The sequence below is a fragment of the Papio anubis genome, chromosome 7, assembly GCF_008728515.1.
Source record: "Papio anubis isolate 15944 chromosome 7, Panubis1.0, whole genome shotgun sequence".
Classification (NCBI taxonomy): Eukaryota; Metazoa; Chordata; class Mammalia; order Primates; family Cercopithecidae; genus Papio; species Papio anubis.
Genome location: NC_044982.1, coordinates 116,667,152 through 116,677,732, shown reverse-complemented (window position 1 = coordinate 116,677,732; position 10,581 = coordinate 116,667,152). Strand labels below are relative to the sequence as shown.

Below are 10,581 nucleotides of genomic sequence, written 5' to 3'. Positions count from 1 at the left end.
CAATCATATAGTGATATATCCAAATATTACTAAGCAGATGCTTTGATAGTTAAGAGAAGGAAGAATAAACTTTGCAAAGGGAAGGTCTAGATAGGGAAAGAATTTTGAGAGCTTTCAGGCAGGATGAAGGGGCTAATTACCTGGAGGATAGGGATACTGAAAAGCATGAAGGAGATTGCTAATGACAAACTTTACCTCCCTTATAATTTTGCCTAAAACCATGGAGGTATTGGATGTTTGACTGGCTTGAAAACCTGTAACTTTCATTTTCTTTTATTCATACCTGCATTCCCATGCATCGTATTTAAATAAATATTCTTAAAAAATAAAAACAAAAATGAAATTTCCTCAGCCATTTATATTCCTTTGACTCTAGCCTCTTGTCATATATGCTTAGTTTTACTATCTCCCTTCTTTTCTCGTCCTCTTTTACTTTTTGGTGCCCCGTTCTTTGATGGAACAAAATCCTATTTCCTTGCATTTTGTTACACATAGCAATTCATGTTTCTCTAGTCCTTACCCCAACATCAGCTCTGGGGCTATGGAGATTCAAGAGCTCAGGTAATTATTTGAAAACCTTGTGTTTAAAACTCTGGTCATTAGAAAAGATCCATACCCTAGCATTAGAGGAGGGGTTTATTCTGTTATTACATTTTGTCTTTGCAGTGTTTTGCAAAGCTGCTGCACAATTTTTTTTTTTTCTAAGAGTAGACTGAAAAAAAGACCAAACACATTATTAATTGTGGTAATTTTCTTGCTCATCTTTCTGTACTGGGAAATGACCATAGCTTTTCTGCCTTTAGAGAGGTATTAGCTCCACTGCTCTCTTTAAGCTGTGCTTTTGGATTTGTGCTAGGCCTTGCTGGGTAGCTAAGCTAGTTCAAAAGGGCAGCATATGCAGTAAGATCTATGGAAGAAGCAGTACTTCCAGGGTGTCGGTTGTTACATCTCCCTCTTCTACCTCACTGCCCTAACTTACCATCAGAACTAAGAAGAAACTTTACTTATATGGATGAACAAAATAATCAACACTCAAAAATCAGAAACTAATTTAAACATTAGCCATATAACCAATTAGAAAATGTAACAACAAAATATATTCAAAATAGTAAAGAATAAAACACCCAAGAATGAAAATAACTGTAGAAGACATATATGAGGAAAATTTTAAAACTTTCCTACAGGACATAACAAAAGACTGATTTCAGTAGTGGCATACCACATAATCACTTTCTTTCCTCCTCTATAGCTAGAGATAACTATATGATATATTTCTGTCCAATAAGACAATAGAGTAAACATGTATTTGCTTTGCAAACACTAATAGTGCTGCTCTCAGCTTTTCCTTTTCGTTTTGAGATGGTCTCGTTCTGTCACCCAGGCTGGAGTGCAGTGGTGCTTGATCATGGCTCACTGCAGCCTCAACCTCCTTGGTTCAAGCAATGCTCCTGTCTCAGCCTCCTGATTAGCTGGGACTTCAGGTACATGTCATGATGCCTGGCTTTTTTTTTTTTTTTAGACAGAGGCTCTCTCGTTACCCAAGCCGGAGTGCAGTGGTGCGATTTTGGCTCACTGCAACCTCCGCCTCCTGGGTTCAAGTGATTCTCCTGCCTCAGCCTCCCGAGTAGCTGGTATTACAGGTATGTGCCACCACGCCCGGCTAATTTTGTATTTTTAGTAGAGATGGGGTTTCTCCATGTTGGTCAGGCTGGTCTCAAACTCCCAACCTCAGGTGATCCACCCATCTCGGCCTCCCAAAGTGCTGGGATTATAGGCGTGAGCCATCATGCCCGGCTTGCCTGCTAATTTTTAAATTATTTTTTGTAGAGACAGGGTCTCACTATGCTATCCAAGCTGGTCTTAAATTCCTAGGGTCAAGTGATTCTCCTGCCTCAGCCTCCCAAATACTGTGATTACAGGTGTGAACCACTGTACCCAGCATCCTCTAGTCTTAAATGCTATTGTGATGGCCAGAGCTGCAACAGTCATCCTGGATATATGAAGCAAAAAGCATGAAGTCAAGAGCCAACATACTGAGGATGGAAGAGCAGAAATACAGAAAAACCTTAAGTCGTCAATGACAATGTTGAGCAGGGGAAACTGCCAAGAACTACCTATTTCCAGAATTCTTGTTATGTGAGAAAACTAAAGCCATATTTTCAAAGCCAGTATTAGTTGGATTGTCTATTACAGGGAGCTACATACTTTTCTAGGGAAGTGTAAATACTACAAAAGACAATAAGTCTAATATCAACCAGGTGCAGTGGCACATGCCAATAACTCAGGAGGCTGAGGTGGGAAGACTGCTTGAGCCCAGGTGTTCAAATCCAGCCTGGGCAACATAGCAAGACCCCATCTCCACACTTGATCTTAGCCAACTGATAAGCAATAAGACCCAATTTCTTAAAAAATAAAAATAAAATCAGATGATGGAAGACAAAAAGAATAAAGGGAAAGAATAGGAAAGATTCCATTATCAATTACATCTTTCTTATAACAGTCATTAGATCAATCTAAAGAAAATGATCATTAGGGCATATATAAAGTTATTATAAATGTATTCAATAGAAAAAATATGAACATTCTAAATTATTGGAATAAATACAAACAAAAATAAAGGAAAGGAAATACAGACCACATTTTGAAAATAAGTAAGGCTATAGACGTGAAAAGCATATCCCAATAATATATATTCCAAACCAAATACAATTCGTGTAAATAAATGTGAATACTTGGGGGTCTCTCTAAGCCTTCTCTGGCTATAAAGGCTGCCCATAAAAAAATTTAAAAACATTTTTAGGCTGGGCACAGTGGCTCGTATCTGTGTTCCCAGCACTTTGGGAGGCTGAGGTGGGCAGATCACATGAGGTCAGGAGTTCGAGACCAGTCTGGCCAACATAGTGAAACCCCATCTCTACTAAAAATACAAAAATTAGCCAGGCATGGTGGCACATGTCTGTAGTCCCAGCTACTTAGGAGGCTGAGGCAGGAAAATTGCTTAAATCCGGGAGGTAGAGGTTGCAGTGAGCCGAGATCGTGCCATTGAACTTTAGCCTGGGTGACAGTACAAGACCCTGTCTCAAAAAAGAAAAAGAAATTTAAAAATTAAAAATTAAAAAAAGTGAATACTTAATATTACCTAGTAGGCTGGGAGCAGTGGATCATACCTGTAATCCCAACACACTGGGAGGCTGAGGTGGGAGAATTCTGTGAGGCCGGGAGTTCAAGACTAGCTTGGAGCAACATAGGACCTATCTCTAAAAAAAAAAAAAGTATATATAAAAGGAAAAATTGACAAATTGCATTTCATGAAAATGAAAAACTTCTGTTCTGTGAAAGACCCCATTACGAAGAGGAAGAACAAGCTACAGAGTGGAAGGAAATATTTGCAAACCACATCTGACAAAGGACTAGGATATAAAAAGAACTCTCAAACCCCAGCAATTAAAAAAGCACACAAAGGAAACAATCCAATGAGAATGCACAAATACCTGAACAGGCGTCTCACCAAAGAGGATACACAGATGGCAAATAAACACATGAAAAGATATTCAACATCAATAGACATTAGAAAAATGCAAATTAAAAATCACAGTGAGACATCACTACACGTCTATTAGAATGGCTAAAATAAAAACTAGCGATACCACCAAATGCTTTGAAGGATACAGAGAAACCAGATCATACATATATTACTGGTGAGAATGTTAAATAGTACAGCCACTCTAGAAAACAGTTTGGCGGTCTCTTATCCCAGAGATAAGAGAATATAAAAATAACACATATTTTTATATTATACACATAAAAATAACAGTAACCATGAAAGATCATTTGGTACTTTGGACTTCATTAAGATTAAGAATTTCTTTTGTTTGTTTGTTTGTTTAGATGAAGTCTTGTTCTGTTGCATGGACTGAAGTGCAGGGGCACGATTTCTGCTTACTGCAACCTCTGCCTGCTGTGTTCAAGTGATTCTCCTGCCTCAGCCTCCCGAGTAGCTGAGATTACACGTGTGTGCCACCATGCCCGACTAATTTTTGTATTTTTAATAGAGACTGGGTTTTGCCATGTTGGCCAGGCTGCTCTTGAATTCCTGACCTCAAGGGATCCACCTGCTTTGGCCTCCCAAAGTTCTGGGATTACAGGCGTGAGCCACCGCGCCAGTCAAAAAGAAAAATTTTTTTTGATAAGACAATCTTAGAGTGGGGAACATAAATTGGTACTGCCTCTGTAGAGGGAAATTTAACAGCAACAACAGGAATGTTTAAATGTTTAAAATGTACTCTTCAATTCCTAAGAATTTAATCCTGTAGATAAATTCATACATATGGAAAGTGATTCACATTTGCAGTCATTCACTTCAGGATTATTGGTAAATCTGTAAACAACTTAGTCTATCATAGGAGACTGAAAAATAAATTATCATTTATTCAGTCAATAGAATACCGTTAAACTGCTGAGAAAAGGAAGCTTTTTTTTTTTTTTTTTTTTTTTTTGTGAGATGGAGTTTCGTTCTTATTGCCCAGGCTGGGGTTCAATGGTGTGGTCTCGGCTCACTGCAACCTCCATCTCCTCGGTTCAAGTGATTCTCCTGCCTCAGCCTCCCAAGTAGCTGGGATTATAGACTCCTGCCACCATGCCTGGCTAACTTTTTTGTATTTTTTTTTTTTTTTTTTTTTGAGACGGAGTCTCGCTCTGTCGCCCAGGCTGGAGTGCAGTGGCCGGATCTCAGCTCACTGCAAGCTCCGCCTCCCGGGTTCACGCCATTCTCCAGCCTCAGCCTCCCGAGTAGCTGGGACTACTGGCGCCCGCCACTTCGCCGGGCTAGTTTTTTGTATTTTTTAGTAGAGACGGGGTTTCACCGTGTTAGCCAGGATGGTCTCGATCTCCTGACCTCGTGATCCACCCGTCTCGGCCTCCCAAAGTGCTGGGATTACAGGCTTGAGCCACCGCGCCCGGCCACTTTTTTGTATTTTTAGTAAAGATGGGGTTTCACCATGTTGGCCAGGCTGGTCTCAAACTCCTGACCTCAGATGATCCACCTGCCTTGGCCTCCCAAAGTGCTGGGATTATAGGCATGAGCCATGGCACCTGGCCAAGGAAGCTTTTTATGAATCAGTAAGGAGGTGTTAAAGAAAAAAAAAATTAAGGTGAAAAAAGAATTATATGTATTATATATTTTTTATTTTTAAAATTTTAAAGTTTAAAATTTTTTAATTTTAGTGGCAGTGTCCTGCTCTGTCACGTAGGCCAGAGTGCAGTGGCCCAATCATAGTTCACTGCAGCTGCCAACTCCTGGGCTCAAGCAATTCTCCCTCCTCAGTCTCCTGAGTAACTAAGATGACAGGTGTGCACCACCATCCCAGCTAATTAAAAAAAAAAAAAAGATTTTGTATGCGTGGCTGAGGAATTCATGTGGAGGTCAGTGGAAGCAAGTGTGAGAGGGTCCAGCAGAAGGAAACATGGCTGCCAGAGTGTTTGAGTCCATTGGCAAGTTTGGCCTGGCCTTAGCTGTTGCAGGAGGCATGGTGAACTCTTGCCTTATATAATGTGGATGCTGGGCACAGAGCTGTCATCTTTGACCGATTCTGGGGTACAGGACATTGTGGTAGGGGAACGAACTCACTTTATCATCCCATGGATACAGAAACCAATTACCTTTGTCATTCTTGACCACATAAGGTGCCAGTCATCACTGGTAGCAAAGACTTACAGAATGTCAATACCCCACTGTGCATCCTCTTCCTGCCTGTCCCTAGCCAGCTTCCTTGCATCTTCACCAGCATGGGAGAGCGCTGTGATGAGCCTGTGCTGCCATACATCACTACAGACATCCTTAAGCAGGTGGTGGCTCGCTTTGAGGCTGCAGAAGCAATCACCCAGAGAGAGATGGTCTCCAGGCAGGTGAAGGACGGCCTTACGGAGCAGCAGCCTCCTTTTGGCTCATCCTGGAGGACGTCTCCTCGACACATCTGACCTTCGGGAAGGAGTTCACGAAGCAGTGGAAGCCAAACACGTGGCTCAGCAGGAAGCAGAGAGGGCCAGATTTGTGGTGCAAAAGGCTGGGCAGCAGAAAAAGGCAGCCATGATATCTGCTGAGGGCTACTCCAAGGCAGCCGAGCTGATCACTACCTCACTGGCCACCGCGGGGACTGGCCTGATGGAGCCGGGCCAGCCGGAAGCCACCGGGGATACCGCGGGCCAGCTCTCACGCTCCTGAGGCGGGGAAGTACCTGCTCCTTCCGCTGCCCCAGTGAGGGCCCATCCTGCCTGCATCTGTGCGGGCCAGCTGGGCCACAGCCCCGATGATTCCAAACACCGCCTTCCTTCTCCCCCTACCCCAGGAATCACTGTGAAATTTCATTATTGGCTTAAAGTGAAGGAAATAAAAGTAAAATTACTTCAGGCTGGGAGCGGTGGCTCATGCCTGTAATCCCAGCACTTTGGGAGGCCGAGGTGGGTGGATGACTTGAGGTCTGGAGCTCGAGACCAACCTGGCCAACATGGTATTACAAATACAAAAATTAGCTGGGCGTAGTATGCCTGTAGCCCCAGTTACTCCAGAGGCTGAGGCAGGAGAATCGCTTGAACTTGGGAGGCAGAGGTTGCAGTAAGCTGAGATTGCACCACTGCACTCCTGGGGGACAGAGGGAGACTCCATCTAAAAAATAAAAGGAGGACAGGGTCTTGTGCTGCCCAAACCAATCTTGAACTACTGACCTCAGGTTATCCTCCTGCCTCGGCCTCCCTATGTACTGAGATTATAGGTGTGGACCACTACATTAAATATATATATATATAACATTTATGTATACACAAACATATACATATATACACAGTGTTTTTTTTTTTTTTTTGAGACGGAGTCTTGCTCTGTCGCCCAGGCTGGAGTGCAATGGCACAATCTTGGCTCACTGCAAGCTCCGCCTCCCAGGTTCACGCCATTCTCCTGCCTCAGCCTCCTGAGTAGCTGGGACTACAGGCGCCCACCACCTTGCCCGGCTAATTTTTTGTATATTTAGTAGAGATGGGGTTTCACCGTGTTAGCCAGGATGGTCTGGATCTCCTGACCTCGTGATCCGCCCACCTCGGCCTCCCAAAGTGCTGGGATTACAGGTGTGAGCCTCAGCGCCCAGCCATACACCACACGTTTTTAAAGGTAAAAAAGAATTGTACATATATACATACATTTTATATGTATATATACATTTATAGGTGAAAATGAATTGTATATGTATATATACTTATATATGCATATATGTAAATATGTAAAATATAAAATTTCGATTAAAAGGAAGACAAAAGTGGTTAAAAAAAATACAAAAACCAAGCCTATCCCCTTACTTCTAGATTGCTTCTCTTCACTTCATACTGTGTATCACTTGGTTAAATTCCTAAAATGCCAGCCTTCATCAGTTTGTTGTTAAAACGTAAAATTGTGGCTGGGCGCGGTGGCTCACACCTATAATCCCAGCACTTTGGGAGGCTGAGGCAGGTAGACCACGAGGTCAGGAGATGAAGACCATCCTGGCTAACATGGTGAAACCCCGCCTCTACTAAAAATACAAAAAATTAGCCGGGTGTGGTGGCGGGTGCCTGTAGTCCCAGCTAGCTACTCGAAAGGCTGAGGCAGGAGAATGGCATGAACCCTGGAGGCGGAGCTTGCAGTGAGCCGAGATCGCGCCACTGCACTCCAGCCTGGGTGACAGAGTGAGACTGCATCTCAAAAAAAAAAAAAAAAAAAAGTAAAATTTTGATTTAATAGATTCTGGGTGAGATTGGTGGGACTGGCATCTGAGGTTCTGTGCTTCCTTTTTTTTTTTTTTGGAGGCAGAGTCTTGCTCTGTTGCTCAGGCTGAAGAACATAGTGGTGCAATCACACCTCACTCCCACCTCAGCCTCCGGGGTAGCTGGGATTATAGGCACGTGCCCCCACACTCAGCTATGTTTTGTATTTTTTTGTAGAGATGGAGTTTCTTTCACCATATTGCCCAGGCTAGTCTTGAACTCTTGAGCTCAGGTGATCCTCCTGCCTAGGGTCTCTTATGGATTACAGGTGTGAGCCACTATGCTTGGCTGGTTCTGCAATTGTAACAACTCCTAAGTGATGCTTCTTTTGAGTAGGAAAGAGCTAGAATGTACAACCTTTGAATTCACATTTACTATATGCAACTTTGTTTGATAATGTGTGAATACCTTGCCTACTCACTTGCATTTGAAATTCCAAGAAAGCTTCTAGCAGCACTTGAACAGCTGATCATCCTTTCCTTCTCAAAACATTTTTTCCTTCTGCTTCCTTGACATTACAGTCCCCTACTTCTGCTTGTACCTCAATGTCCTCACCTTTCAGTCTTTGCATGTGCTTAATAAGTAAGTAAATCTTTATGCAGACTCATTACCTATTACTAAGTATAATATATACTGATGCGAACACCATGGCACAGCTTCTGAATGGTTCTAGAGAGCCTTTCTCATACTGTGTCCCTCAATAAGAGTTTACATATTTTGTAGGTAGGACAATAGCCTTACGAATGAAGTCTTGGTGATGCAGCCAGAAACTCAGAGACTCCAAGTCAAATACTCATTGGTTAGATCAAATATAATTTTGCCATAGTCTGAGGATTAGAGCAGGTCACATTATACTAAAGTATTTGTTGGGCTGAACCTTGCAATATGTATTTTTTAGAAGACTTTATTTTTTAGAGCAGTTTTGGAGCATCAAAATTAAGAGGACAGAGATTTCCAACATATCCCCTGCCCACCTCACAATATATTTTATGCATGAATAGTTATGATATTTTCAGCTGTATATAATGAAACCTAATTCACACCAGCTAAAACAATATGGAATTTTGTTATCTCGCAAAACAAAGTCCAGTGGTTAGGGTGTCTAGAGAGCCATGCTCTGGCTCCATTTCTATGCTATTCTCCCAGCTCTGCCTTCCTCAGAGTGTAGGGTTCATCCTTAAATGGCTTTCCTCTTGGCCACATGATGGCTGCCAGCAGCAGTAGTGGTAACATGTACCCTTATTCAAGTATAAGTGGAGAGAAAGGAAACCTCTCACCTACTGTTGAATGTAAGTCTCTCCCTTCAGTTTGATTGGTCAATGTATATTCTCCCCCAGACCAGTGATAGTCACCATAAGAATGCTATGTGCTGATTGCCTTAAGCCTAGTTCTGGAGCAAGTAACAAACATGGGCATGGAAGTAGGAATACCACGTTTTCACTAGTCCTAATAAAACAGCTAGGGCTAGAGATAAGGTGAGCTTCAAAGAATTATATAGAATTCATGGAAGAGAGGGGAAATGTTGAACAAAAAGCAAAGTTCTTTAGGAAGGAGAAGGGGAAAATAAATTCTGAAATTAACTAAGTTATATTACTATGCTAATAGTAATTGTATAATAGCTTTTATAATAAATTTATTGCTTGTTCTCTATATAGCTAGCTTCAGAGTGAGATGTACACTGATGTATTTGATAGTGAAACCTTAATTACAAGTGCCAAGAAGCATGAACACATAATTCATAAATTAAGATACAGTCTTAATACCATTTAGACACAGTCTAAAGTACCATTACATCCAGCTTCCTGAGTTTTACCATTGAACTCAACAGATATTCTGCCTATTTCCATGGTTCCATTAACACAGCCCCAAATTATGTGAAAACTGACACATGTGCCCAATTTATTAAGACATGGAGAAATTCTACTTTTTTTTTTTTTGAGTCAGAGTCTTGCTCTGTTGCCCAGGCTGGAATGCAATGGTGCAATTTTGGCTCACTGCAACGTCCACCTCCCAGATTCAAATGATTCTTCTGCCTCAGCCTCCTGAGTAGCTGGGATTACAGGTGCATGCCACCATGCCCAGCTAATTCTTGTATTTTTAGTAGAGACGGGGTTTCACCATGTTGGCCAGGCTGGTCTTGAACTCCTGACCTCAGGTGATCTGCCCACCTCAGCCTTCCAAAGTGCTGGGATTACAGGCATGAGCTGTGGTGCCCTGCCGGAGAAATCCTACTTCTTTGCCTAAACTTGAGTAGAGGTTTCTAAAGTTTAAAATAGAATTTAAACCTCGTCCTCATCCTCCTTTGCTTAGGTATCATACTATCAAGGACTTGTTTATGTAATAGATTTTATATTGAAGGTATTCTGTACTAATGTTATCGATGGTACTGGTACATCTGATAAATGACTGGTCCAGAGAATGCTTCCCAGGCCTAGCTGATCAAGAGAATTAACTCGAAAGTTTTAAACAATACAGATTCCATATCCTGACAATACTGAATCAGAATCTCTGAAGATGGAGCCAAAGGTATGTATCTCTAAGAAGCACTACTAATAATTTTTTACAGCCGATCCAGGACAAGCTCCTGGGTAATTATTTAGGAATCTCTGGACTGACTTTTTTAAAAGACTCGTTTAAATATACAATTTTAATAACTTCTGACAGTAGAAATAGTACTGCACTAGAAATTAGGTGACTGAAATTCTAGTGCCAGCTCTGCTGTTGGCTACTTTGATGATAGGCAAGTTAGTTTACGCTGTAGAGCCTCAGTTTTCCCTTCTGTAAAATTAGGGA

The 10,581-nt window shown here is 41.8% G+C and overlaps 1 pseudogene; it reads left to right on the top strand.

Annotated features, from left to right (window-relative positions):
- Positions 1-5,372: 5,372 nt before the first annotated feature.
- LOC101011661 lies at positions 5,373-6,469 on the top strand (annotated as a pseudogene).
- The last annotated feature ends 4,112 nt before the right edge of the window (positions 6,470-10,581 follow it).